The sequence below is a fragment of the Dendrobates tinctorius genome, unplaced genomic scaffold (assembly GCF_039654945.1).
Source record: "Dendrobates tinctorius isolate UK_male_01 unplaced genomic scaffold, ASM3965494v1 ptg000272l, whole genome shotgun sequence".
NCBI classification, from domain to species: Eukaryota; Metazoa; Chordata; class Amphibia; order Anura; family Dendrobatidae; genus Dendrobates; species Dendrobates tinctorius.
Window position 1 is genome coordinate 11,994,594 of NW_027361939.1, and position 25,449 is coordinate 12,020,042.

General features: G+C 42.3%; 34 non-coding genes across 34 annotated transcripts; 23 read left to right on the forward strand and 11 right to left on the reverse strand.

Moving 5' to 3' along the window:
• Positions 1–81: 81 nt before the first annotated feature.
• TRNAE-UUC (transfer RNA glutamic acid (anticodon UUC)) lies at positions 82–153 on the forward strand. Its single transcript has one exon. It is a non-coding gene; the product is annotated as a tRNA-Glu (tRNA).
• Positions 154–1,042: 889 nt separating this feature from the next.
• TRNAE-CUC (transfer RNA glutamic acid (anticodon CUC)) lies at positions 1,043–1,114 on the forward strand. Its single transcript has one exon. It is a non-coding gene; the product is annotated as a tRNA-Glu (tRNA).
• Positions 1,115–2,079: 965 nt separating this feature from the next.
• TRNAM-CAU (transfer RNA methionine (anticodon CAU)) lies at positions 2,080–2,152 on the reverse strand. The gene has a single exon. It is a non-coding gene; the product is annotated as a tRNA-Met (tRNA).
• An 88-nt stretch (positions 2,153–2,240) lies between these two features.
• TRNAE-UUC (transfer RNA glutamic acid (anticodon UUC)) lies at positions 2,241–2,312 on the forward strand. Its single transcript has one exon. It is a non-coding gene; the product is annotated as a tRNA-Glu (tRNA).
• An 889-nt stretch (positions 2,313–3,201) lies between these two features.
• TRNAE-CUC (transfer RNA glutamic acid (anticodon CUC)) lies at positions 3,202–3,273 on the forward strand. The gene has a single exon. It is a non-coding gene; the product is annotated as a tRNA-Glu (tRNA).
• A 965-nt stretch (positions 3,274–4,238) lies between these two features.
• On the reverse strand, positions 4,239–4,311 carry TRNAM-CAU (transfer RNA methionine (anticodon CAU)). The gene has a single exon. It is a non-coding gene; the product is annotated as a tRNA-Met (tRNA).
• An 88-nt stretch (positions 4,312–4,399) lies between these two features.
• Positions 4,400–4,471, forward strand: TRNAE-UUC (transfer RNA glutamic acid (anticodon UUC)). The gene has a single exon. It is a non-coding gene; the product is annotated as a tRNA-Glu (tRNA).
• Positions 4,472–5,360: 889 nt separating this feature from the next.
• Positions 5,361–5,432, forward strand: TRNAE-CUC (transfer RNA glutamic acid (anticodon CUC)). Its single transcript has one exon. It is a non-coding gene; the product is annotated as a tRNA-Glu (tRNA).
• Positions 5,433–6,397: 965 nt separating this feature from the next.
• TRNAM-CAU (transfer RNA methionine (anticodon CAU)) lies at positions 6,398–6,470 on the reverse strand. Its single transcript has one exon. It is a non-coding gene; the product is annotated as a tRNA-Met (tRNA).
• Positions 6,471–6,558: 88 nt separating this feature from the next.
• TRNAE-UUC (transfer RNA glutamic acid (anticodon UUC)) lies at positions 6,559–6,630 on the forward strand. The gene has a single exon. It is a non-coding gene; the product is annotated as a tRNA-Glu (tRNA).
• Positions 6,631–7,519: 889 nt separating this feature from the next.
• Positions 7,520–7,591, forward strand: TRNAE-CUC (transfer RNA glutamic acid (anticodon CUC)). Its single transcript has one exon. It is a non-coding gene; the product is annotated as a tRNA-Glu (tRNA).
• A 965-nt stretch (positions 7,592–8,556) lies between these two features.
• Positions 8,557–8,629, reverse strand: TRNAM-CAU (transfer RNA methionine (anticodon CAU)). The gene has a single exon. It is a non-coding gene; the product is annotated as a tRNA-Met (tRNA).
• An 88-nt stretch (positions 8,630–8,717) lies between these two features.
• Positions 8,718–8,789, forward strand: TRNAE-UUC (transfer RNA glutamic acid (anticodon UUC)). Its single transcript has one exon. It is a non-coding gene; the product is annotated as a tRNA-Glu (tRNA).
• Positions 8,790–9,678: 889 nt separating this feature from the next.
• On the forward strand, positions 9,679–9,750 carry TRNAE-CUC (transfer RNA glutamic acid (anticodon CUC)). Its single transcript has one exon. It is a non-coding gene; the product is annotated as a tRNA-Glu (tRNA).
• Positions 9,751–10,715: 965 nt separating this feature from the next.
• TRNAM-CAU (transfer RNA methionine (anticodon CAU)) lies at positions 10,716–10,788 on the reverse strand. Its single transcript has one exon. It is a non-coding gene; the product is annotated as a tRNA-Met (tRNA).
• Positions 10,789–10,876: 88 nt separating this feature from the next.
• On the forward strand, positions 10,877–10,948 carry TRNAE-UUC (transfer RNA glutamic acid (anticodon UUC)). The gene has a single exon. It is a non-coding gene; the product is annotated as a tRNA-Glu (tRNA).
• Positions 10,949–11,837: 889 nt separating this feature from the next.
• Positions 11,838–11,909, forward strand: TRNAE-CUC (transfer RNA glutamic acid (anticodon CUC)). Its single transcript has one exon. It is a non-coding gene; the product is annotated as a tRNA-Glu (tRNA).
• Positions 11,910–12,874: 965 nt separating this feature from the next.
• Positions 12,875–12,947, reverse strand: TRNAM-CAU (transfer RNA methionine (anticodon CAU)). Its single transcript has one exon. It is a non-coding gene; the product is annotated as a tRNA-Met (tRNA).
• An 88-nt stretch (positions 12,948–13,035) lies between these two features.
• On the forward strand, positions 13,036–13,107 carry TRNAE-UUC (transfer RNA glutamic acid (anticodon UUC)). The gene has a single exon. It is a non-coding gene; the product is annotated as a tRNA-Glu (tRNA).
• Positions 13,108–13,996: 889 nt separating this feature from the next.
• TRNAE-CUC (transfer RNA glutamic acid (anticodon CUC)) lies at positions 13,997–14,068 on the forward strand. The gene has a single exon. It is a non-coding gene; the product is annotated as a tRNA-Glu (tRNA).
• Positions 14,069–15,033: 965 nt separating this feature from the next.
• On the reverse strand, positions 15,034–15,106 carry TRNAM-CAU (transfer RNA methionine (anticodon CAU)). Its single transcript has one exon. It is a non-coding gene; the product is annotated as a tRNA-Met (tRNA).
• Positions 15,107–15,194: 88 nt separating this feature from the next.
• TRNAE-UUC (transfer RNA glutamic acid (anticodon UUC)) lies at positions 15,195–15,266 on the forward strand. Its single transcript has one exon. It is a non-coding gene; the product is annotated as a tRNA-Glu (tRNA).
• Positions 15,267–16,155: 889 nt separating this feature from the next.
• Positions 16,156–16,227, forward strand: TRNAE-CUC (transfer RNA glutamic acid (anticodon CUC)). The gene has a single exon. It is a non-coding gene; the product is annotated as a tRNA-Glu (tRNA).
• Positions 16,228–17,192: 965 nt separating this feature from the next.
• On the reverse strand, positions 17,193–17,265 carry TRNAM-CAU (transfer RNA methionine (anticodon CAU)). Its single transcript has one exon. It is a non-coding gene; the product is annotated as a tRNA-Met (tRNA).
• Positions 17,266–17,353: 88 nt separating this feature from the next.
• TRNAE-UUC (transfer RNA glutamic acid (anticodon UUC)) lies at positions 17,354–17,425 on the forward strand. Its single transcript has one exon. It is a non-coding gene; the product is annotated as a tRNA-Glu (tRNA).
• An 889-nt stretch (positions 17,426–18,314) lies between these two features.
• Positions 18,315–18,386, forward strand: TRNAE-CUC (transfer RNA glutamic acid (anticodon CUC)). Its single transcript has one exon. It is a non-coding gene; the product is annotated as a tRNA-Glu (tRNA).
• A 965-nt stretch (positions 18,387–19,351) lies between these two features.
• TRNAM-CAU (transfer RNA methionine (anticodon CAU)) lies at positions 19,352–19,424 on the reverse strand. The gene has a single exon. It is a non-coding gene; the product is annotated as a tRNA-Met (tRNA).
• Positions 19,425–19,512: 88 nt separating this feature from the next.
• On the forward strand, positions 19,513–19,584 carry TRNAE-UUC (transfer RNA glutamic acid (anticodon UUC)). Its single transcript has one exon. It is a non-coding gene; the product is annotated as a tRNA-Glu (tRNA).
• Positions 19,585–20,473: 889 nt separating this feature from the next.
• On the forward strand, positions 20,474–20,545 carry TRNAE-CUC (transfer RNA glutamic acid (anticodon CUC)). Its single transcript has one exon. It is a non-coding gene; the product is annotated as a tRNA-Glu (tRNA).
• Positions 20,546–21,510: 965 nt separating this feature from the next.
• TRNAM-CAU (transfer RNA methionine (anticodon CAU)) lies at positions 21,511–21,583 on the reverse strand. The gene has a single exon. It is a non-coding gene; the product is annotated as a tRNA-Met (tRNA).
• Positions 21,584–21,671: 88 nt separating this feature from the next.
• On the forward strand, positions 21,672–21,743 carry TRNAE-UUC (transfer RNA glutamic acid (anticodon UUC)). The gene has a single exon. It is a non-coding gene; the product is annotated as a tRNA-Glu (tRNA).
• A 1,925-nt stretch (positions 21,744–23,668) lies between these two features.
• Positions 23,669–23,741, reverse strand: TRNAM-CAU (transfer RNA methionine (anticodon CAU)). Its single transcript has one exon. It is a non-coding gene; the product is annotated as a tRNA-Met (tRNA).
• An 88-nt stretch (positions 23,742–23,829) lies between these two features.
• TRNAE-UUC (transfer RNA glutamic acid (anticodon UUC)) lies at positions 23,830–23,901 on the forward strand. The gene has a single exon. It is a non-coding gene; the product is annotated as a tRNA-Glu (tRNA).
• Positions 23,902–24,790: 889 nt separating this feature from the next.
• TRNAE-CUC (transfer RNA glutamic acid (anticodon CUC)) lies at positions 24,791–24,862 on the forward strand. Its single transcript has one exon. It is a non-coding gene; the product is annotated as a tRNA-Glu (tRNA).
• The last annotated feature ends 587 nt before the right edge of the window (positions 24,863–25,449 follow it).

Sequence of the window (25,449 nt, forward strand, 5' to 3'; positions counted from 1 at the left end):
ACGTGCCAATCTGCAGACGTTTCTTGTGCAAGCCCCCGAGCTGATTTTTTTCAATAGATACCTCAGTGTGTAGCTATCCATTCCCATATGGTCTAGCGGTAAGGATTCCTGGTTTTCACCCAGGTGGCCCGGGTTCGACTCCCGGTATGGGAACGCACCTTTTACTGTACTACTGCCAACAATCAAAGACAGAAATGTATTTTCCAGACAATAATATTCCAGGTAGATTTTGTACTTTGCAGTCAAAAATGCTGAACATCAGGGTATTTGTGGCTCTTACTGACCTTTAGCACAAGATTTCATTTTGTTTCATAGCTTAAACCATTCTCAACTACACCTTATTACTCCAAAGCGTCAAGGGACGCAACAATCCATGTGTTCTGTCTGTCACTAAGGCTTCTGTTTCCTTTCGAATCGGAAACGTTTCAGTGAGAAAGTTCTGAGTGGGTGACACAATATCCCAAGAAAAGGGGGGAGAATAGTTCCACGTGTGAGGAAAAAACCTCATGAACTTCAGATTACCAACTGACGTGCTAAGTACCATGCTCATGTGGCAACTTTTTTCTTTTGTGATGTAAAAGCTATTTAATCAGAGCAAAAACTTCTTTTTTTTTTTTTTAATTTATCTTGCTGCTTAGTGTATAACTTGTCCCACGTGGAAAAGTGGATAGGACCTAGTATCCCTGGTCGACTGGTTTACTTCCTGCTATGGGAGTGACACTCCTTTGGAACTAGTACACACATTCAAAAGCTGCCCCATGCCTTGTACGTGGAAACAGTTTAGGAACTAAATTGGTTATGTTTTGGTACTGAATCGGAAAAATCTGTGGCCCTGTAGCCAAGATGGAGACAGAATCGATTGAGAAAACGAGGGACCAGTACCCCGTCTAAGAATCGAACGTTCATCTTTCAGCTTATGAGACTGATTTGCTTACAACTGTGTTAACGAGGCAAGCTGCGCAAATAGAACTGCAGAAGTTGCTTGTGCCAAGTAGAAAACTTATTTTTTTTCAGATTGTCACTGATAAGACAGCACATCTTTTCCCATATGTTCTAGCGGTTAGGATTCCTGGTTCTCACCCAGGCGGCCCGGGTTCAACTCCCGGTATGGGAATGTACTTTTCTGTACTGCCACCAACATTCAAAGACAAAGGTGTTTTTCAGACAAAAGTATTTCAGGTAGAATTTGCGTTAAGCTGTCGAAAATTCTGAACGCCATCTTTTGGTCCGTTCGTTGTGATGAACTTTGGCACAAGATTTAATTTGGTTTCATAGCTCAAATCAATCTCAACTAGCCCCTTTTACAGCAAACGTGTCAAGAGAATCAACAACCCATGTGTCCTGTCTGTCATTTGGGTTCGCAAATTCTTACTTATCAGAAACATTTTAAATCTGAAAGGGAAAGTTCTAATTTGGTGACAGAATCTCTTCAGAAAAGAGGAGACCGCTTCCCCGTGTGAGGATCGAACTCACGAACTTCAGAATATGAGACTGACGCGCTCGCTACTGACGGGTGTTTTTCAGACAAAAGTATTTCAGGTAGATTTTGCGCTTAGCTGTCAAACAGCTCAAATCACTCTCATCTGCCTCTTTATACAGCAAACGGGTCAAGAGAAACAGCAACCCATGTGTCCCATCTGTCATTTGGGTTCACAAATCCTTACTTATCAGAAACGTGTTAGAACTGAAAGGGAAAGTTCTAAGATTTTGACAAAATCTCTTCGGAAAAGAGGAGCCTGCTGCCCCGTGTGAGGATCGAACTCACGACCTTCAGATTATGAGACTGACGCGGGTGTTTTTCAGACAAAAGCATTTCAGGTAGATTTTGCGCTTAGCTGTCAATCATTCTGAACACCAGCTTTTGGTTACATTCATTGTGACGACCTTTGGCACAAGATTTAATTTTTTTTCATAGCTCAAATCACTCTCATCTGCCTCTTTATACAGCAAACGAGTCAAGAGAACCAGCAACCCATGTGTCATTTGGGTTCACAAATCCTTACTTATCAGAAACATGTTAGAACTGAACGGGAAAGTTCTAAGTTTTTGACAAAATCTCTTCGGAAAAGAGGAGCCCGCTGCCCCGTGTGAGGATCGAACTCACGACCTTCAGATTATGAGACTGACACGCTACCTACTGCGCTAACGAGGCAAGATGCACGTGCCAATCTGCAGACGTTTCTTGTGCAAGCCCCCGAGCTGATTTTTTTCAATAGATACCTCAGTGTGTAGCTATCCTTTCCCATATGGTCTAGCGGTTAGGATTCCTGGTTTTCACCCAGGCGGCCCGGGTTTGACTCCCGGTATGGGAACGCACCTTTTACTGTACTACTGCCAACAATCAAAGACAGAAATGTATTTTCCAGACAATAATATTTCAGGTAGATTTTGTACTTTGCAGTCAAAAATGCTGAACATCAGGGTATTTGTGGCTCTTACTGACCTTTAGCACAAGATTTCATTTTGTTTCATAGCTTAAACCATTCTCAACTACACCTTATTACTCCAAAGCGTCAAGGGACGCAACAATCCATGTGTTCTGTCTGTCACTAAGGCTCCTGTTTCCTTTCGAATCGGAAACATTTCAGTGAGAAAGTTCTGAGTGGGTGACACAATATCCCAAGAAAAGGGGGGAGAATAGTTCCACGTGTGAGGAAAAAACCTCATGAACTTCAGATTACCAACTGACGTGCTAAGTACCATGCTCATGTGGCAACTTTTTTCTTTTGTGATGTAAAAGCTATTTAATCAAAGCAAAATCTTCTTTTTTTTTTTTTTAATTTATCTTGCTGCTTAGTGTATAACTTGTCCCACGTGGAAAAGTGGATAGGACCTAGTATCCCTGGTCGACTGGTTTACTTCCTGCTATGGGAGTGACACTCCTTTGGAACTAGTACACACATTCAAAAGCTGCCCCATGCCTTGTACGTGGAAACAGTTTAGGAACTAAATTGGTTATGTTTTGGTACTGAATCGGAAAAATCTGTGGCCCTGTAGCCAAGATGGAGACAGAATCGATTGAGAAAACGAGGGACCAGTACCCCGTCTAAGAATCGAACGTTCATCTTTCAGCTTATGAGACTGATTTGCTTACAACTGTGTTAACGAGGCAAGCTGCGCAAATAGAACTGCAGAAGTTGCTTGTGCCAAGTAGAAAACTTATTTTTTTTCAGATTGTCACTGATAAGACAGCACATCTTTTCCCATATGGTCTAGCGGTTAGGATTCCTGGTTCTCACCCAGGCGGCCCGGGTTCAACTCCCGGTATGGGAATGTACTTTTCTGTACTGCCACCAACATTCAAAGACAAAGGTGTTTTTCAGACAAAAGTATTTCAGGTAGAATTTGCGTTAAGCTGTCGAAAATTCTGAACGCCATCTTTTGGTCCGTTCGTTGTGATGAACTTTGGCACAAGCTTTAATTTGGTTTCATAGCTCAAATCAATCTCAACTAGCCCCTTTTACAGCAAACGTGTCAAGAGAATCAACAACCCATGTGTCCTGTCTGTCATTTGGGTTCGCAAATTCTTACTTATCAGAAACATTTTAAATCTGAAAGGGAAAGTTCTAATTTGGTGACAGAATCTCTTCAGAAAAGAGGAGACCGCTTCCCCGTGTGAGGATCGAACTCACGAACTTCAGAATATGAGACTGACGCGCTCGCTACTGACGGGTGTTTTTCAGACAAAAGTATTTCAGGTAGATTTTGCGCTTAGCTGTCAAACAGCTCAAATCACTCTCATCTGCCTCTTTATACAGCAAACGGGTCAAGAGAAACAGCAACCCATGTGTCCCATCTGTCATTTGGGTTCACAAATCCTTACTTATCAGAAACGTGTTAGAACTGAAAGGGAAAGTTCTAAGTTTTTGACAAAATCTCTTCGGAAAAGAGGAGCCTGCTGCCCCGTGTGAGGATCGAACTCACGACCTTCAGATTATGAGACTGACGCGGGTGTTTTTCAGACAAAAGTATTTCAGGTAGATTTTGCGCTTAGCTGTCAATCATTCTGAACACCAGCTTTTGGTTACATTCATTGTGACGACCTTTGGCACAAGATTTAATTTTTTTTCATAGCTCAAATCACTCTCATCTGCCTCTTTATACAGCAAACGGGTCAAGAGAACCAGCATCCCATGTGTCATTTGGGTTCACAAATCCTTACTTATCAGAAACGTGTTAGAAATGAACGGGAAAGTTCTAAGTTTTTGACAAAATCTCTTCGGAAAAGAGGAGCCCGCTGCCCCGTGTGAGTATCGAACTCACGACCTTCAGATTATGAGACTGACGCGCTACCTACTGCGCTAACGAGGCAAGATGCACGTGCCAATCTGCAGACGTTTCTTGTGCAAGCCCCCGAGCTGATTTTTTTCAATAGATACCTCAGTGTGTAGCTATCCATTCCCATATGGTCTAGTGGTAAGGATTCCTGGTTTTCACCCAGGCGGCCCGGGTTCGACTCCCGGTATGGGAACGCACCTTTTACTGTACTACTGCCAACAATCAAAGACAGAAATGTATTTTCCAGACAATAATATTCCAGGTAGATTTTGTACTTTGCAGTCAAAAATGCTGAACATCAGGGTATTTGTGGCTCTTACTGACCTTTAGCACAAGATTTCATTTTGTTTCATAGCTTAAACCATTCTCAACTACACCTTATTACTCCAAAGCGTCAAGGGACGCAACAATCCATGTGTTCTGTCTGTCACTAAGGCTTCTGTTTCCTTTCGAATCGGAAACGTTTCAGTGAGAAAGTTCTGAGTGGGTGACACAATATCCCAAGAAAAGGGGGGAGAATAGTTCCACGTGTGAGGAAAAAACCTCATGAACTTCAGATTACCAACTGACGTGCTAAGTACCATGCTCATGTGGCAACTTTTTTCTTTTGTGATGTAAAAGCTATTTAATCAAAGCAAAAACTTCTTTTTTTTTTTTTTAATTTATCTTGCTGCTTAGTGTATAACTTGTCCCACGTGGAAAAGTGGATAGGACCTAGTATCCCTGGTCGACTGGTTTACTTCCTGCTATGGGAGTGACACTCCTTTGGAACTAGTACACACATTCAAAAGCTGCCCCATGCCTTGTACGTGGAAACAGTTTAGGAACTAAATTGGTTATGTTTTGGTACTGAATCGGAAAAATCTGTGGCCCTGTAGCCAAGATGGAGACAGAATCGATTGAGAAAACGAGGGACCAGTACCCCGTCTAAGAATCGAACGTTCATCTTTCAGCTTATGAGACTGATTTGCTTACAACTGTGTTAACGAGGCAAGCTGCGCAAATAGAACTGCAGAAGTTGCTTGTGCCAAGTAGAAAACTTATTTTTTTTCAGATTGTCACTGATAAGACAGCACATCTTTTCCCATATGGTCTAGCGGTTAGGATTCCTGGTTCTCACCCAGGCGGCCCGGGGTCAACTCCCGGTATGGGAATGTACTTTTCTGTACTGCCACCAACATTCAAAGACAAAGGTGTTTTTCAGACAAAAGTATTTCAGGTAGAATTTGCGTTAAGCTGTCGAAAATTCTCAACGCCATCTTTTGGTCCGTTCGTTGTGATGAACTTTGGCACAAGATTTAATTTGGTTTCATAGCTCAAATCAATCTCAACTAGCCCCTTTTACAGCAAACGTGTCAAGAGAATCAACAACCCATGTGTCCTGTCTGTCATTTGGGTTCGCAAATTCTTACTTATCAGAAACATTTTAAATCTGAAAGGGAAAGTTCTAATTTGGTGACAGAATCTCTTCAGAAAAGAGGAGACCGCTTCCCCGTGTGAGGATCGAACTCACGAACTTCAGAATATGAGACTGACGCGCTCGCTACTGACGGGTGTTTTTCAGACAAAAGTATTTCAGGTAGATTTTGCGCTTAGCTGTCAAACAGCTCAAATCACTCTCATCTGCCTCTTTATACAGCAAACGGGTCAAGAGAAACAGCAACCCATGTGTCCCATCTGTCATTTGGGTTCACAAATCCTTACTTATCAGAAACGTGTTAGAACTGAAAGGGAAAGTTCTAAGTTTTTGACAAAATCTCTTCGGAAAAGAGGAGCCTGCTGCCCCGTGTGAGGATCGAACTCACGACCTTCAGATTATGAGACTGACGCGGGTGTTTTTCAGACAAAAGTATTTCAGGTAGATTTTGCGCTTAGCTGTCAATCATTCTGAACACCAGCTTTTGGTTACATTCATTGTGACGACCTTTGGCACAAGATTTAATTTTTTTTCATAGCTCAAATCACTCTCATCTGCCTCTTTATACAGCAAACGGGTCAAGAGAACCAGCATCCCATGTGTCATTTGGGTTCACAAATCCTTACTTATCAGAAACGTGTTAGAAATGAACGGGAAAGTTCTAAGTTTTTGACAAAATCTCTTCGGAAAAGAGGAGCCCGCTGCCCCGTGTGAGTATCGAACTCACGACCTTCAGATTATGAGACTGACGCGCTACCTACTGCGCTAACGAGGCAAGATGCACGTGCCAATCTGCAGACGTTTCTTGTGCAAGCCCCCGAGCTGATTTTTTTCAATAGATACCTCAGTGTGTAGCTATCCATTCCCATATGGTCTAGCGGTAAGGATTCCTGGTTTTCACCCAGGCGGCCCGGGTTCGACTCCCGGTATGGGAACGCACCTTTTACTGTACTACTGCCAACAATCAAAGACAGAAATGTATTTTCCAGACAATAATATTCCAGGTAGATTTTGTACTTTGCAGTCAAAAATGCTGAACATCAGGGTATTTGTGGCTCTTACTGACCTTTAGCACAAGATTTCATTTTGTTTCATAGCTTAAACCATTCTCAACTACACCTTATTACTCCAAAGCGTCAAGGGACGCAACAATCCATGTGTTCTGTCTGTCACTAAGGCTTCTGTTTCCTTTCGAATCGGAAACGTTTCAGTGAGAAAGTTCTGAGTGGGTGACACAATATCCCAAGAAAAGGGGGGAGAATAGTTCCACGTGTGAGGAAAAAACCTCATGAACTTCAGATTACCAACTGACGTGCTAAGTACCATGCTCATGTGGCAACTTTTTTCTTTTGTGATGTAAAAGCTATTTAATCAAAGCAAAAACTTCTTTTTTTTTTTTTTAATTTATCTTGCTGCTTAGTGTATAACTTGTCCCACGTGGAAAAGTGGATAGGACCTAGTATCCCTGGTCGACTGGTTTACTTCCTGCTATGGGAGTGACACTCCTTTGGAACTAGTACACACATTCAAAAGCTGCCCCATGCCTTGTACGTGGAAACAGTTTAGGAACTAAATTGGTTATGTTTTGGTACTGAATCGGAAAAATCTGTGGCCCTGTAGCCAAGATGGAGACAGAATCGATTGAGAAAACGAGGGACCAGTACCCCGTCTAAGAATCGAACGTTCATCTTTCAGCTTATGAGACTGATTTGCTTACAACTGTGTTAACGAGGCAAGCTGCGCAAATAGAACTGCAGAAGTTGCTTGTGCCAAGTAGAAAACTTATTTTTTTTCAGATTGTCACTGATAAGACAGCACATCTTTTCCCATATGGTCTAGCGGTTAGGATTCCTGGTTCTCACCCAGGCGGCCCGGGTTCAACTCCCGGTATGGGAATGTACTTTTCTGTACTGCCACCAACATTCAAAGACAAAGGTGTTTTTCAGACAAAAGTATTTCAGGTAGAATTTGCGTTAAGCTGTCGAAAATTCTGAACGCCATCTTTTGGTCCGTTCGTTGTGATGAACTTTGGCACAAGATTTAATTTGGTTTCATAGCTCAAATCAATCTCAACTAGCCCCTTTTACAGCAAACGTGTCAAGAGAATCAACAACCCATGTGTCCTGTCTGTCATTTGGGTTCGCAAATTCTTACTTATCAGAAACATTTTAAATCTGAAAGGGAAAGTTCTAATTTGGTGACAGAATCTCTTCAGAAAAGAGGAGACCGCTTCCCCGTGTGAGGATCGAACTCACGAACTTCAGAATATGAGACTGACGCGCTCGCTACTGACGGGTGTTTTTCAGACAAAAGTATTTCAGGTAGATTTTGCGCTTAGCTGTCAAACAGCTCAAATCACTCTCATCTGCCTCTTTATACAGCAAACGGGTCAAGAGAAACAGCAACCCATGTGTCCCATCTGTCATTTGGGTTCACAAATCCTTACTTATCAGAAACGTGTTAGAACTGAAAGGGAAAGTTCTAAGTTTTTGACAAAATCTCTTCGGAAAAGAGGAGCCTGCTGCCCCGTGTGAGGATCGAACTCACGACCTTCAGATTATGAGACTGACGCGGGTGTTTTTCAGACAAAAGTATTTCAGGTAGATTTTGCGCTTAGCTGTCAATCATTCTGAACACCAGCTTTTGGTTACATTCATTGTGACGACCTTTGGCACAAGATTTAATTTTTTTTCATAGCTCAAATCACTCTCATCTGCCTCTTTATACAGCAAACGGGTCAAGAGAACCAGCATCCCATGTGTCATTTGGGTTCACAAATCCTTACTTATCAGAAACGTGTTAGAAATGAACGGGAAAGTTCTAAGTTTTTGACAAAATCTCTTCGGAAAAGAGGAGCCCGCTGCCCCGTGTGAGTATCGAACTCACGACCTTCAGATTATGAGACTGACGCGCTACCTACTGCGCTAACGAGGCAAGATGCACGTGCCAATCTGCAGACGTTTCTTGTGCAAGCCCCCGAGCTGATTTTTTTCAATAGATACCTCAGTGTGTAGCTATCCATTCCCATATGGTCTAGCGGTAAGGATTCCTGGTTTTCACCCAGGCGGCCCGGGTTCGACTCCCGGTATGGGAACGCACCTTTTACTGTACTACTGCCAACAATCAAAGACAGAAATGTATTTTCCAGACAATAATATTCCAGGTAGATTTTGTACTTTGCAGTCAAAAATGCTGAACATCAGGGTATTTGTGGCTCTTACTGACCTTTAGCACAAGATTTCATTTTGTTTCATAGCTTAAACCATTCTCAACTACACCTTATTACTCCAAAGCGTCAAGGGACGCAACAATCCATGTGTTCTGTCTGTCACTAAGGCTTCTGTTTCCTTTCGAATCGGAAACGTTTCAGTGAGAAAGTTCTGAGTGGGTGACACAATATCCCAAGAAAAGGGGGGAGAATAGTTCCACGTGTGAGGAAAAAACCTCATGAACTTCAGATTACCAACTGACGTGCTAAGTACCATGCTCATGTGGCAACTTTTTTCTTTTGTGATGTAAAAGCTATTTAATCAAAGCAAAAACTTCTTTTTTTTTTTTTTAATTTATCTTGCTGCTTAGTGTATAACTTGTCCCACGTGGAAAAGTGGATAGGACCTAGTATCCCTGGTCGACTGGTTTACTTCCTGCTATGGGAGTGACACTCCTTTGGAACTAGTACACACATTCAAAAGCTGCCCCATGCCTTGTACGTGGAAACAGTTTAGGAACTAAATTGGTTATGTTTTGGTACTGAATCGGAAAAATCTGTGGCCCTGTAGCCAAGATGGAGACAGAATCGATTGAGAAAACGAGGGACCAGTACCCCGTCTAAGAATCGAACGTTCATCTTTCAGCTTATGAGACTGATTTGCTTACAACTGTGTTAACGAGGCAAGCTGCGCAAATAGAACTGCAGAAGTTGCTTGTGCCAAGTAGAAAACTTATTTTTTTTCAGATTGTCACTGATAAGACAGCACATCTTTTCCCATATGGTCTAGCGGTTAGGATTCCTGGTTCTCACCCAGGCGGCCCGGGTTCAACTCCCGGTATGGGAATGTACTTTTCTGTACTGCCACCAACATTCAAAGACAAAGGTGTTTTTCAGACAAAAGTATTTCAGGTAGAATTTGCGTTAAGCTGTCGAAAATTCTGAACGCCATCTTTTGGTCCGTTCGTTGTGATGAACTTTGGCACAAGATTTAATTTGGTTTCATAGCTCAAATCAATCTCAACTAGCCCCTTTTACAGCAAACGTGTCAAGAGAATCAACAACCCATGTGTCCTGTCTGTCATTTGGGTTCGCAAATTCTTACTTATCAGAAACATTTTAAATCTGAAAGGGAAAGTTCTAATTTGGTGACAGAATCTCTTCAGAAAAGAGGAGACCGCTTCCCCGTGTGAGGATCGAACTCACGAACTTCAGAATATGAGACTGACGCGCTCGCTACTGACGGGTGTTTTTCAGACAAAAGTATTTCAGGTAGATTTTGCGCTTAGCTGTCAAACAGCTCAAATCACTCTCATCTGCCTCTTTATACAGCAAACGGGTCAAGAGAAACAGCAACCCATGTGTCCCATCTGTCATTTGGGTTCACAAATCCTTACTTATCAGAAACGTGTTAGAACTGAAAGGGAAAGTTCTAAGTTTTTGACAAAATCTCTTCGGAAAAGAGGAGCCTGCTGCCCCGTGTGAGGATCGAACTCACGACCTTCAGATTATGAGACTGACGCGGGTGTTTTTCAGACAAAAGTATTTCAGGTAGATTTTGCGCTTAGCTGTCAATCATTCTGAACACCAGCTTTTGGTTACATTCATTGTGACGACCTTTGGCACAAGATTTAATTTTTTTTCATAGCTCAAATCACTCTCATCTGCCTCTTTATACAGCAAACGGGTCAAGAGAACCAGCATCCCATGTGTCATTTGGGTTCACAAATCCTTACTTATCAGAAACGTGTTAGAAATGAACGGGAAAGTTCTAAGTTTTTGACAAAATCTCTTCGGAAAAGAGGAGCCCGCTGCCCCGTGTGAGTATCGAACTCACGACCTTCAGATTATGAGACTGACGCGCTACCTACTGCGCTAACGAGGCAAGATGCACGTGCCAATCTGCAGACGTTTCTTGTGCAAGCCCCCGAGCTGATTTTTTTCAATAGATACCTCAGTGTGTAGCTATCCATTCCCATATGGTCTAGCGGTAAGGATTCCTGGTTTTCACCCAGGCGGCCCGGGTTCGACTCCCGGTATGGGAACGCACCTTTTACTGTACTACTGCCAACAATCAAAGACAGAAATGTATTTTCCAGACAATAATATTCCAGGTAGATTTTGTACTTTGCAGTCAAAAATGCTGAACATCAGGGTATTTGTGGCTCTTACTGACCTTTAGCACAAGATTTCATTTTGTTTCATAGCTTAAACCATTCTCAACTACACCTTATTACTCCAAAGCGTCAAGGGACGCAACAATCCATGTGTTCTGTCTGTCACTAAGGCTTCTGTTTCCTTTCGAATCGGAAACGTTTCAGTGAGAAAGTTCTGAGTGGGTGACACAATATCCCAAGAAAAGGGGGGAGAATAGTTCCACGTGTGAGGAAAAAACCTCATGAACTTCAGATTACCAACTGACGTGCTAAGTACCATGCTCATGTGGCAACTTTTTTCTTTTGTGATGTAAAAGCTATTTAATCAAAGCAAAAACTTCTTTTTTTTTTTTTTAATTTATCTTGCTGCTTAGTGTATAACTTGTCCCACGTGGAAAAGTGGATAGGACCTAGTATCCCTGGTCGACTGGTTTACTTCCTGCTATGGGAGTGACACTCCTTTGGAACTAGTACACACATTCAAAAGCTGCCCCATGCCTTGTACGTGGAAACAGTTTAGGAACTAAATTGGTTATGTTTTGGTACTGAATCGGAAAAATCTGTGGCCCTGTAGCCAAGATGGAGACAGAATCGATTGAGAAAACGAGGGACCAGTACCCCGTCTAAGAATCGAACGTTCATCTTTCAGCTTATGAGACTGATTTGCTTACAACTGTGTTAACGAGGCAAGCTGCGCAAATAGAACTGCAGAAGTTGCTTGTGCCAAGTAGAAAACTTATTTTTTTTCAGATTGTCACTGATAAGACAGCACATCTTTTCCCATATGGTCTAGCGGTTAGGATTCCTGGTTCTCACCCAGGCGGCCCGGGTTCAACTCCCGGTATGGGAATGTACTTTTCTGTACTGCCACCAACATTCAAAGACAAAGGTGTTTTTCAGACAAAAGTATTTCAGGTAGAATTTGCGTTAAGCTGTCGAAAATTCTGAACGCCATCTTTTGGTCCGTTCGTTGTGATGAACTTTGGCACAAGATTTAATTTGGTTTCATAGCTCAAATCAATCTCAACTAGCCCCTTTTACAGCAAACGTGTCAAGAGAATCAACAACCCATGTGTCCTGTCTGTCATTTGGGTTCGCAAATTCTTACTTATCAGAAACATTTTAAATCTGAAAGGGAAAGTTCTAATTTGGTGACAGAATCTCTTCAGAAAAGAGGAGACCGCTTCCCCGTGTGAGGATCGAACTCACGAACTTCAGAATATGAGACTGACGCGCTCGCTACTGACGGGTGTTTTTCAGACAAAAGTATTTCAGGTAGATTTTGCGCTTAGCTGTCAAACAGCTCAAATCACTCTCATCTGCCTCTTTATACAGCAAACGGGTCAAGAGAAACAGCAACCCATGTGTCCCATCTGTCATTTGGGTTCACAAATCCTTACTTATCAGAAACGTGTTAGAACTGAAAGGGAAAGTTCTAAGTTTTTGACAAAATCTCTTCGGAAAAGAGGAGCCTGCTGCCCCGTGTGAGGATCGAACTCACGACCTTCAGATTATGAGACTGACGCGGGTGTTTTTCAGACAAAAGTATTTCAGGTAGATTTTGCGCTTAGCTGTCAATCATTCTGAACACCAGCTTTTGGTTACATTCATTGTGACGACCTTTGGCACAAGATTTAATTTTTTTTCATAGCTCAAATCACTCTCATCTGCCTCTTTATACAGCAAACGGGTCAAGAGAACCAGCATCCCATGTGTCATTTGGGTTCACAAATCCTTACTTATCAGAAACGTGTTAGAAATGAACGGGAAAGTTCTAAGTTTTTGACAAAATCTCTTCGGAAAAGAGGAGCCCGCTGCCCCGTGTGAGTATCGAACTCACGACCTTCAGATTATGAGACTGACGCGCTACCTACTGCGCTAACGAGGCAAGATGCACGTGCCAATCTGCAGACGTTTCTTGTGCAAGCCCCCGAGCTGATTTTTTTCAATAGATACCTCAGTGTGTAGCTATCCATTCCCATATGGTCTAGCGGTAAGGATTCCTGGTTTTCACCCAGGCGGCCCGGGTTCGACTCCCGGTATGGGAACGCACCTTTTACTGTACTACTGCCAACAATCAAAGACAGAAATGTATTTTCCAGACAATAATATTCCAGGTAGATTTTGTACTTTGCAGTCAAAAATGCTGAACATCAGGGTATTTGTGGCTCTTACTGACCTTTAGCACAAGATTTCATTTTGTTTCATAGCTTAAACCATTCTCAACTACACCTTATTACTCCAAAGCGTCAAGGGACGCAACAATCCATGTGTTCTGTCTGTCACTAAGGCTTCTGTTTCCTTTCGAATCGGAAACGTTTCAGTGAGAAAGTTCTGAGTGGGTGACACAATATCCCAAGAAAAGGGGGGAGAATAGTTCCACGTGTGAGGAAAAAACCTCATGAACTTCAGATTACCAACTGACGTGCTAAGTACCATGCTCATGTGGCAACTTTTTTCTTTTGTGATGTAAAAGCTATTTAATCAAAGCAAAAACTTCTTTTTTTTTTTTTTAATTTATCTTGCTGCTTAGTGTATAACTTGTCCCACGTGGAAAAGTGGATAGGACCTAGTATCCCTGGTCGACTGGTTTACTTCCTGCTATGGGAGTGACACTCCTTTGGAACTAGTACACACATTCAAAAGCTGCCCCATGCCTTGTACGTGGAAACAGTTTAGGAACTAAATTGGTTATGTTTTGGTACTGAATCGGAAAAATCTGTGGCCCTGTAGCCAAGATGGAGACAGAATCGATTGAGAAAACGAGGGACCAGTACCCCGTCTAAGAATCGAACGTTCATCTTTCAGCTTATGAGACTGATTTGCTTACAACTGTGTTAACGAGGCAAGCTGCGCAAATAGAACTGCAGAAGTTGCTTGTGCCAAGTAGAAAACTTATTTTTTTTCAGATTGTCACTGATAAGACAGCACATCTTTTCCCATATGGTCTAGCGGTTAGGATTCCTGGTTCTCACCCAGGCGGCCCGGGTTCAACTCCCGGTATGGGAATGTACTTTTCTGTACTGCCACCAACATTCAAAGACAAAGGTGTTTTTCAGACAAAAGTATTTCAGGTAGAATTTGCGTTAAGCTGTCGAAAATTCTGAACGCCATCTTTTGGTCCGTTCGTTGTGATGAACTTTGGCACAAGATTTAATTTGGTTTCATAGCTCAAATCAATCTCAACTAGCCCCTTTTACAGCAAACGTGTCAAGAGAATCAACAACCCATGTGTCCTGTCTGTCATTTGGGTTCGCAAATTCTTACTTATCAGAAACATTTTAAATCTGAAAGGGAAAGTTCTAATTTGGTGACAGAATCTCTTCAGAAAAGAGGAGACCGCTTCCCCGTGTGAGGATCGAACTCACGAACTTCAGAATATGAGACTGACGCGCTCGCTACTGACGGGTGTTTTTCAGACAAAAGTATTTCAGGTAGATTTTGCGCTTAGCTGTCAAACAGCTCAAATCACTCTCATCTGCCTCTTTATACAGCAAACGGGTCAAGAGAAACAGCAACCCATGTGTCCCATCTGTCATTTGGGTTCACAAATCCTTACTTATCAGAAACGTGTTAGAACTGAAAGGGAAAGTTCTAAGTTTTTGACAAAATCTCTTCGGAAAAGAGGAGCCTGCTGCCCCGTGTGAGGATCGAACTCACGACCTTCAGATTATGAGACTGACGCGGGTGTTTTTCAGACAAAAGTATTTCAGGTAGATTTTGCGCTTAGCTGTCAATCATTCTGAACACCAGCTTTTGGTTACATTCATTGTGACGACCTTTGGCACAAGATTTAATTTTTTTTCATAGCTCAAATCACTCTCATCTGCCTCTTTATACAGCAAACGGGTCAAGAGAACCAGCATCCCATGTGTCATTTGGGTTCACAAATCCTTACTTATCAGAAACGTGTTAGAAATGAACGGGAAAGTTCTAAGTTTTTGACAAAATATCTTCGGAAAAGAGGAGCCCGCTGCCCCGTGTGAGTATCGAACTCACGACCTTCAGATTATGAGACTGACGCGCTACCTACTGCGCTAACGAGGCAAGATGCACGTGCCAATCTGCAGACGTTTCTTGTGCAAGCCCCCGAGCTGATTTTTTTCAATAGATACCTCAGTGTGTAGCTATCCATTCCCATATGGTCTAGCGGTAAGGATTCCTGGTTTTCACCCAGGCGGCCCGGGTTCGACTCCCGGTATGGGAACGCACCTTTTACTGTACTACTGCCAACAATCAAAGACAGAAATGTATTTTCCAGACAATAATATTCCAGGTAGATTTTGTACTTTGCAGTCAAAAATGCTGAACATCAGGGTATTTGTGGCTCTTACTGACCTTTAGCACAAGATTTCATTTTGTTTCATAGCTTAAACCATTCTCAACTACACCTTATTACTCCAAAGCGTCAAGGGACGCAACAATCCATGTGTTCTGTCTGTCACTAAGGCTTCTGTTTCCTTTCGAATCGGAAACGTTTCAGTGAGAAAGTTCTGAGTGGGTGACACAATATCCCAAGAAAAGGGGGGAGAATAGTTCCACGTGTGAGGAAAAAACCTCATGAACTTCAGATTACCAACTGACGTGCTAAGTACCATGCTCATGTGGCAACTTTTTTCTTTTGTGATGTAAAAGCTATTTAATCAAAGCAAAAACTTCTTTTTTTTTTTTTTAATTTATCTTGCTGCTTAGTGTATAACTTGTCCCACGTGGAAAAGTGGATAGGACCTAGTATCCCTGGTCGACTGGTTTACTTCCTGCTATGGGAGTGACACTCCTTTGGAACTAGTACACACATTCAAAAGCTGCCCCATGCCTTGTACGTGGAAACAGTTTAGGAACTAAATTGGTTATGTTTTGGTACTGAATCGGAAAAATCTGTGGCCCTGTAGCCAAGATGGAGACAGAATCGATTGAGAAAACGAGGGACCAGTACCCCGTCTAAGAATCGAACGTTCATCTTTCAGCTTATGAGACTGATTTGCTTACAACTGTGTTAACGAGGCAAGCTGCGCAAATAGAACTGCAGAAGTTGCTTGTGCCAAGTAGAAAACTTATTTTTTTTCAGATTGTCACTGATAAGACAGCACATCTTTTCCCATATGGTCTAGCGGTTAGGATTCCTGGTTCTCACCCAGGCGGCCCGGGTTCAACTCCCGGTATGGGAATGTACTTTTCTGTACTGCCACCAACATTCAAAGACAAAGGTGTTTTTCAGACAAAAGTATTTCAGGTAGAATTTGCGTTAAGCTGTCGAAAATTCTGAACGCCATCTTTTGGTCCGTTCGTTGTGATGAACTTTGGCACAAGATTTAATTTGGTTTCATAGCTCAAATCAATCTCAACTAGCCCCTTTTACAGCAAACGTGTCAAGAGAATCAACAACCCATGTGTCCTGTCTGTCATTTGGGTTCGCAAATTCTTACTTATCAGAAACATTTTAAATCTGAAAGGGAAAGTTCTAATTTGGTGACAGAATCTCTTCAGAAAAGAGGAGACCGCTTCCCCGTGTGAGGATCGAACTCACGAACTTCAGAATATGAGACTGACGCGCTCGCTACTGACGGGTGTTTTTCAGACAAAAGTATTTCAGGTAGATTTTGCGCTTAGCTGTCAAACAGCTCAAATCACTCTCATCTGCCTCTTTATACAGCAAACGGGTCAAGAGAAACAGCAACCCATGTGTCCCATCTGTCATTTGGGTTCACAAATCCTTACTTATCAGAAACGTGTTAGAACTGAAAGGGAAAGTTCTAAGATTTTGACAAAATCTCTTCGGAAAAGAGGAGCCTGCTGCCCCGTGTGAGGATCGAACTCACGACCTTCAGATTATGAGACTGACGCGGGTGTTTTTCAGACAAAAGCATTTCAGGTAGATTTTGCGCTTAGCTGTCAATCATTCTGAACACCAGCTTTTGGTTACATTCATTGTGACGACCTTTGGCACAAGATTTAATTTTTTTTCATAGCTCAAATCACTCTCATCTGCCTCTTTATACAGCAAACGAGTCAAGAGAACCAGCAACCCATGTGTCATTTGGGTTCACAAATCCTTACTTATCAGAAACATGTTAGAACTGAACGGGAAAGTTCTAAGTTTTTGACAAAATCTCTTCGGAAAAGAGGAGCCCGCTGCCCCGTGTGAGGATCGAACTCACGACCTTCAGATTATGAGACTGACACGCTACCTACTGCGCTAACGAGGCAAGATGCACGTGCCAATCTGCAGACGTTTCTTGTGCAAGCCCCCGAGCTGATTTTTTTCAATAGATACCTCAGTGTGTAGCTATCCTTTCCCATATGGTCTAGCGGTTAGGATTCCTGGTTTTCACCCAGGCGGCCCGGGTTCGACTCCCGGTATGGGAACGCACCTTTTACTGTACTACTGCCAACAATCAAAGACAGAAATGTATTTTCCAGACAATAATATTTCAGGTAGATTTTGTACTTTGCAGTCAAAAATGCTGAACATCAGGGTATTTGTGGCTCTTACTGACCTTTAGCACAAGATTTCATTTTGTTTCATAGCTTAAACCATTCTCAACTACACCTTATTACTCCAAAGCGTCAAGGGACGCAACAATCCATGTGTTCTGTCTGTCACTAAGGCTCCTGTTTCCTTTCGAATCGGAAACGTTTCAGTGAGAAAGTTCTGAGTGGGTGACACAATATCCCAAGAAAAGGGGGGAGAATAGTTCCACGTGTGAGGAAAAAACCTCATGAACTTCAGATTACCAACTGACGTGCTAAGTACCATGCTCATGTGGCAACTTTTTTCTTTTGTGATGTAAAAGCTATTTAATCAAAGCAAAAACTTCTTTTTTTTTTTTTTAATTTATCTTGCTGCTTAGTGTATAACTTGTCCCACGTGGAAAAGTGGATAGGACCTAGTATCCCTGGTCGACTGGTTTACTTCCTGCTATGGGAGTGACACTCCTTTGGAACTAGTACACACATTCAAAAGCTGCCCCATGCCTTGTACGTGGAAACAGTTTAGGAACTAAATTGGTTATGTTTTGGTACTGAATCGGAAAAATCTGTGGCCCTGTAGCCAAGATGGAGACAGAATCGATTGAGAAAACGAGGGACCAGTACCCCGTCTAAGAATCGAACGTTCATCTTTCAGCTTATGAGACTGATTTGCTTACAACTGTGTTAACGAGGCAAGCTGCGCAAATAGAACTGCAGAAGTTGCTTGTGCCAAGTAGAAAACTTATTTTTTTTCAGATTGTCACTGATAAGACAGCACATCTTTTCCCATATGGTCTAGCGGTTAGGATTCCTGGTTCTCACCCAGGCGGCCCGGGTTCAACACCCGGTATGGGAATGTACTTTTCTGTACTGCCACCAACATTCAAAGACAAAGGTGTTTTTCAGACAAAAGTATTTCAGGTAGAATTTGCGTTAAGCTGTCGAAAATTCTGAACGCCATCTTTTGGTCCGTTCGTTGTGATGAACTTTGGCACAAGATTTAATTTGGTTTCATAGCTCAAATCAATCTCAACTAGCCCCTTTTACAGCAAACGTGTCAAGAGAATCAACAACCCATGTGTCCTGTCTGTCATTTGGGTTCGCAAATTCTTACTTATCAGAAACATTTTAAATCTGAAAGGGAAAGTTCTAATTTGGTGACAGAATCTCTTCAGAAAAGAGGAGACCGCTTCCCCGTGTGAGGATCGAACTCACGAACTTCAGAATATGAGACTGACGCGCTCGCTACTGACGGGTGTTTTTCAGACAAAAGTATTTCAGGTAGATTTTGCGCTTAGCTGTCAAACAGCTCAAATCACTCTCATCTGCCTCTTTATACAGCAAACGGGTCAAGAGAAACAGCAACCCATGTGTCCCATCTGTCATTTGGGTTCACAAATCCTTACTTATCAGAAACGTGTTAGAACTGAAAGGGAAAGTTCTAAGTTTTTGACAAAATCTCTTCGGAAAAGAGGAGCCTGCTGCCCCGTGTGAGGATCGAACTCACGACCTTCAGATTATGAGACTGACGCGGGTGTTTTTCAGACAAAAGTATTTCAGGTAGATTTTGCGCTTAGCTGTCAATCATTCTGAACACCAGCTTTTGGTTACATTCATTGTGACGACCTTTGGCACAAGATTTAATTTTTTTTCATAGCTCAAATCACTCTCATCTGCCTCTTTATACAGCAAACGGGTCAAGAGAACCAGCATCCCATGTGTCATTTGGGTTCACAAATCCTTACTTATCAGAAACGTGTTAGAAATGAACGGGAAAGTTCTAAGTTTTTGACAAAATCTCTTCGGAAAAGAGGAGCCCGCTGCCCCGTGTGAGTATCGAACTCACGACCTTCAGATTATGAGACTGACGCGCTACCTACTGCGCTAACGAGGCAAGATGCACGTGCCAATCTGCAGACGTTTCTTGTGCAAGCCCCCGAGCTGATTTTTTTCAATAGATACCTCAGTGTGTAGCTATCCATTCCCATATGGTCTAGCGGTAAGGATTCCTGGTTTTCACCCAGGCGGCCCGGGTTCGACTCCCGGTATGGGAACGCACCTTTTACTGTACTACTGCCAACAATCAAAGACAGAAATGTATTTTCCAGACAATAATATTCCAGGTAGATTTTGTACTTTGCAGTCAAAAATGCTGAACATCAGGGTATTTGTGGCTCTTACTGACCTTTAGCACAAGATTTCATTTTGTTTCATAGCTTAAACCATTCTCAACTACACCTTATTACTCCAAAGCGTCAAGGGACGCAACAATCCATGTGTTCTGTCTGTCACTAAGGCTTCTGTTTCCTTTCGAATCGGAAACGTTTCAGTGAGAAAGTTCTGAGTGGGTGACACAATATCCCAAGAAAAGGGGGGAGAATAGTTCCACGTGTGAGGAAAAAACCTCATGAACTTCAGATTACCAACTGACGTGCTAAGTACCATGCTCATGTGGCAACTTTTTTCTTTTGTGATGTAAAAGCTATTTAATCAAAGCAAAAACTTCTTTTTTTTTTTTTTAATTTATCTTGCTGCTTAGTGTATAACTTGTCCCACGTGGAAAAGTGGATAGGACCTAGTATCCCTGGTCGACTGGTTTACTTCCTGCTATGGGAGTGACACTCCTTTGGAACTAGTACACACATTCAAAAGCTGCCCCATGCCTTGTACGTGGAAACAGTTTAGGAACTAAATTGGTTATGTTTTGGTACTGAATCGGAAAAATCTGTGGCCCTGTAGCCAAGATGGAGACAGAATCGATTGAGAAAACGAGGGACCAGTACCCCGTCTAAGAATCGAACGTTCATCTTTCAGCTTATGAGACTGATTTGCTTACAACTGTGTTAACGAGGCAAGCTGCGCAAATAGAACTGCAGAAGTTGCTTGTGCCAAGTAGAAAACTTATTTTTTTTCAGATTGTCACTGATAAGACAGCACATCTTTTCCCATATGGTCTAGCGGTTAGGATTCCTGGTTCTCACCCAGGCGGCCCGGGGTCAACTCCCGGTATGGGAATGTACTTTTCTGTACTGCCACCAACATTCAAAGACAAAGGTGTTTTTCAGACAAAAGTATTTCAGGTAGAATTTGCGTTAAGCTGTCGAAAATTCTGAACGCCATCTTTTGGTCCGTTCGTTGTGATGAACTTTGGCACAAGATTTAATTTGGTTTCATAGCTCAAATCAATCTCAACTAGCCCCTTTTACAGCAAACGTGTCAAGAGAATCAACAACCCATGTGTCCTGTCTGTCATTTGGGTTCGCAAATTCTTACTTATCAGAAACATTTTAAATCTGAAAGGGAAAGTTCTAATTTGGTGACAGAATCTCTTCAGAAAAGAGGAGACCGCTTCCCCGTGTGAGGATCGAACTCACGAACTTCAGAATATGAGACTGACGCGCTCGCTACTGACGGGTGTTTTTCAGACAAAAGTATTTCAGGTAGATTTTGCGCTTAGCTGTCAAACAGCTCAAATCACTCTCATCTGCCTCTTTATACAGCAAACGGGTCAAGAGAAACAGCAACCCATGTGTCCCATCTGTCATTTGGGTTCACAAATCCTTACTTATCAGAAACGTGTTAGAACTGAAAGGGAAAGTTCTAAGTTTTTGACAAAATCTCTTCGGAAAAGAGGAGCCTGCTGCCCCGTGTGAGGATCGAACTCACGACCTTCAGATTATGAGACTGACGCGGGTGTTTTTCAGACAAAAGTATTTCAGGTAGATTTTGCGCTTAGCTGTCAATCATTCTGAACACCAGCTTTTGGTTACATTCATTGTGACGACCTTTGGCACAAGATTTAATTTTTTTTCATAGCTCAAATCACTCTCATCTGCCTCTTTATACAGCAAACGGGTCAAGAGAACCAGCATCCCATGTGTCATTTGGGTTCACAAATCCTTACTTATCAGAAACGTGTTAGAAATGAACGGGAAAGTTCTAAGTTTTTGACAAAATCTCTTCGGAAAAGAGGAGCCCGCTGCCCCGTGTGAGTATCGAACTCACGACCTTCAGATTATGAGACTGACGTGCTACCTACTGCGCTAACGAGGCAAGATGCACGTGCCAATCTGCAGACGTTTCTTGTGCAAGCCCCCGAGCTGATTTTTTTCAATAGATACCTCAGTGTGTAGCTATCCATTCCCATATGGTCTAGCGGTAAGGATTCCTGGTTTTCACCCAGGCGGCCCGGGTTCGACTCCCGGTATGGGAACGCACCTTTTACTGTACTACTGCCAACAATCAAAGACAGAAATGTATTTTCCAGACAATAATATTCCAGGTAGATTTTGTACTTTGCAGTCAAAAATGCTGAACATCAGGGTATTTGTGGCTCTTACTGACCTTTAGCACAAGATTTCATTTTGTTTCATAGCTTAAACCATTCTCAACTACACCTTATTACTCCAAAGCGTCAAGGGACGCAACAATCCATGTGTTCTGTCTGTCACTAAGGCTTCTGTTTCCTTTCGAATCGGAAACGTTTCAGTGAGAAAGTTCTGAGTGGGTGACACAATATCCCAAGAAAAGGGGGGAGAATAGTTCCACGTGTGAGGAAAAAACCTCATGAACTTCAGATTACCAACTGACGTGCTAAGTACCATGCTCATGTGGCAACTTTTTTCTTTTGTGATGTAAAAGCTATTTAATCAAAGCAAAAACTTCTTTTTTTTTTTTTAATTTATCTTGCTGCTTAGTGTATAACTTGTCCCACGTGGAAAAGTGGATAGGACCTAGTATCCCTGGTCGACTGGTTTACTTCCTGCTATGGGAGTGACACTCCTTTGGAACTAGTACACACATTCAAAAGCTGCCCCATGCCTTGTACGTGGAAACAGTTTAGGAACTAAATTGGTTATGTTTTGGTACTGAATCGGAAAAATCTGTGGCCCTGTAGCCAAGATGGAGACAGAATCGATTGAGAAAACGAGGGACCAGTACCCCGTCTAAGAATCGAACGTTCATCTTTCAGCTTATGAGACTGATTTGCTTACAACTGTGTTAACGAGGCAAGCTGCGCAAATAGAACTGCAGAAGTTGCTTGTGCCAAGTAGAAAACTTATTTTTTTTCAGATTGTCACTGATAAGACAGCACATCTTTTCCCATATGGTCTAGCGGTTAGGATTCCTGGTTCTCACCCAGGCGGCCCAGGGTCAACTCCCGGTATGGGAATGTACTTTTCTGTACTGCCACCAACATTCAAAGACAAAGGTGTTTTTCAGACAAAAGTATTTCAGGTAGAATTTGCGTTAAGCTGTCGAAAATTCTGAACGCCATCTTTTGGTCCGTTCGTTGTGATGAACTTTGGCACAAGATTTAATTTGGTTTCATAGCTCAAATCAATCTCAACTAGCCCCTTTTACAGCAAACGTGTCAAGAGAATCAACAACCCATGTGTCCTGTCTGTCATTTGGGTTCGCAAATTCTTACTTATCAGAAACATTTTAAATCTGAAAGGGAAAGTTCTAATTTGGTGACAGAATCTCTTCAGAAAAGAGGAGACCGCTTCCCCGTGTGAGGATCGAACTCACGAACTTCAGAATATGAGACTGACGCGCTCGCTACTGACGGGTGTTTTTCAGACAAAAGTATTTCAGGTAGATTTTGCGCTTAGCTGTCAAACAGCTCAAATCACTCTCATCTGCCTCTTTATACAGCAAACGGGTCAAGAGAAACAGCAACCCATGTGTCCCATCTGTCATTTGGGTTCACAAATACTTACTTATCAGAAACGTGTTAGAACTGAAAGGGAAAGTTCTAAGTTTTTGACAAAATCTCTTCGGAAAAGAGGAGCCTGCTGCCCCGTGTGAGGATCGAACTCACGACCTTCAGATTATGAGACTGACGCGGGTGTTTTTCAGACAAAAGTATTTCAGGTAGATTTTGCGCTTAGCTGTCAATCATTCTGAACACCAGCTTTTGGTTACATTCATTGTGACGACCTTTGGCACAAGATTTAATTTTTTTTCATAGCTCAAATCACTCTCATCTGCCTCTTTATACAGCAAACGGGTCAAGAGAACCAGCATCCCATGTGTCATTTGGGTTCACAAATCCTTACTTATCAGAAACGTGTTAGAAATGAACGGGAAAGTTCTAAGTTTTTGACAAAATCTCTTCGGAAAAGAGGAGCCCGCTGCCCCGTGTGAGTATCGAACTCACGACCTTCAGATTATGAGACTGACGCGCTACCTACTGCGCTAACGAGGCAAGATGCACGTGCCAATCTGCAGACGTTTCTTGTGCAAGCCCCCGAGCTGATTTTTTTCAATAGATACCTCAGTGTGTAGCTGTCCATTCCCATATGGTCTAGCGGTAAGGATTCCTGGTTTTCACCCAGGTGGCCCGGGTTCGACTCCCGGTATGGGAACGCACCTTTTACTGTACTACTGCCAACAATCAAAGACAGAAATGTATTTTCCAGACAATAATATTCCAGGTAGATTTTGTACTTTGCAGTCAAAAATGCTGAACATCAGGGTATTTGTGGCTCTTACTGACCTTTAGCACAAGATTTCATTTTGTTTCATAGCTTAAACCATTCTCAACTACACCTTATTACTCCAAAGCGTCAAGGGACGCAACAATCCATGTGTTCTGTCTGTCACTAAGGCTTCTGTTTCCTTTCGAATCGGAAACGTTTCAGTGAGAAAGTTCTGAGTGGGTGACACAATATCCCAAGAAAAGGGGGGAGAATAGTTCCACGTGTGAGGAAAAAACCTCATGAACTTCAGATTACCAACTGACGTGCTAAGTACCATGCTCATGTGGCAACTTTTTTCTTTTGTGATGTAAAAGCTATTTAATCAAAGCAAAAACTTCTTTTTTTTTTTTTTAATTTATCTTGCTGCTTAGTGTATAACTTGTCCCACGTGGAAAAGTGGATAGGACCTAGTATCCCTGGTCGACTGGTTTACTTCCTGCTATGGGAGTGACACTCCTTTGGAACTAGTACACACATTCAAAAGCTGCCCCATGCCTTGTACGTGGAAACAGTTTAGGAACTAAATTGGTTATGTTTTGGTACTGAATCGGAAAAATCTGTGGCCCTGTAGCCAAGATGGAGACAGAATCGATTGAGAAAACGAGGGACCAGTACCCCGTCTAAGAATCGAACGTTCATCTTTCAGCTTATGAGACTGATTTGCTTACAACTGTGTTAACGAGGCAAGCTGCGCAAATAGAACTGCAGAAGTTGCTTGTGCCAAGTAGAAAACTTATTTTTTTTCAGATTGTCACTGATAAGACAGCACATCTTTTCCCATATGGTCTAGCGGTTAGGATTCCTGGTTCTCACCCAGGCGGCCCGGGTTCAACTCCCGGTATGGGAATGTACTTTTCTGTACTGCCACCAACATTCAAAGACAAAGGTGTTTTTCAGACAAAAGTATTTCAGGTAGAATTTGCGTTAAGCTGTCGAAAATTCTGAACGCCATCTTTTGGTCCGTTCGTTGTGATGAACTTTGGCACAAGATTTAATTTGGTTTCATAGCTCAAATCAATCTCAACTAGCCCCTTTTACAGCAAACGTGTCAAGAGAATCAACAACCCATGTGTCCTGTCTGTCATTTGGGTTCGCAAATTCTTACTTATCAGAAACATTTTAAATCTGAAAGGGAAAGTTCTAATTTGGTGACAGAATCTCTTCAGAAAAGAGGAGACCGCTTCCCCGTGTGAGGATCGAACTCACGAACTTCAGAATATGAGACTGACGCGCTCGCTACTGACGGGTGTTTTTCAGACAAAAGTATTTCAGGTAGATTTTGCGCTTAGCTGTCAAACAGCTCAAATCACTCTCATCTGCCTCTTTATACAGCAAACGGGTCAAGAGAAACAGCAACCCATGTGTCCCATCTGTCATTTGGGTTCACAAATCCTTACTTATCAGAAACGTGTTAGAACTGAAAGGGAAAGTTCT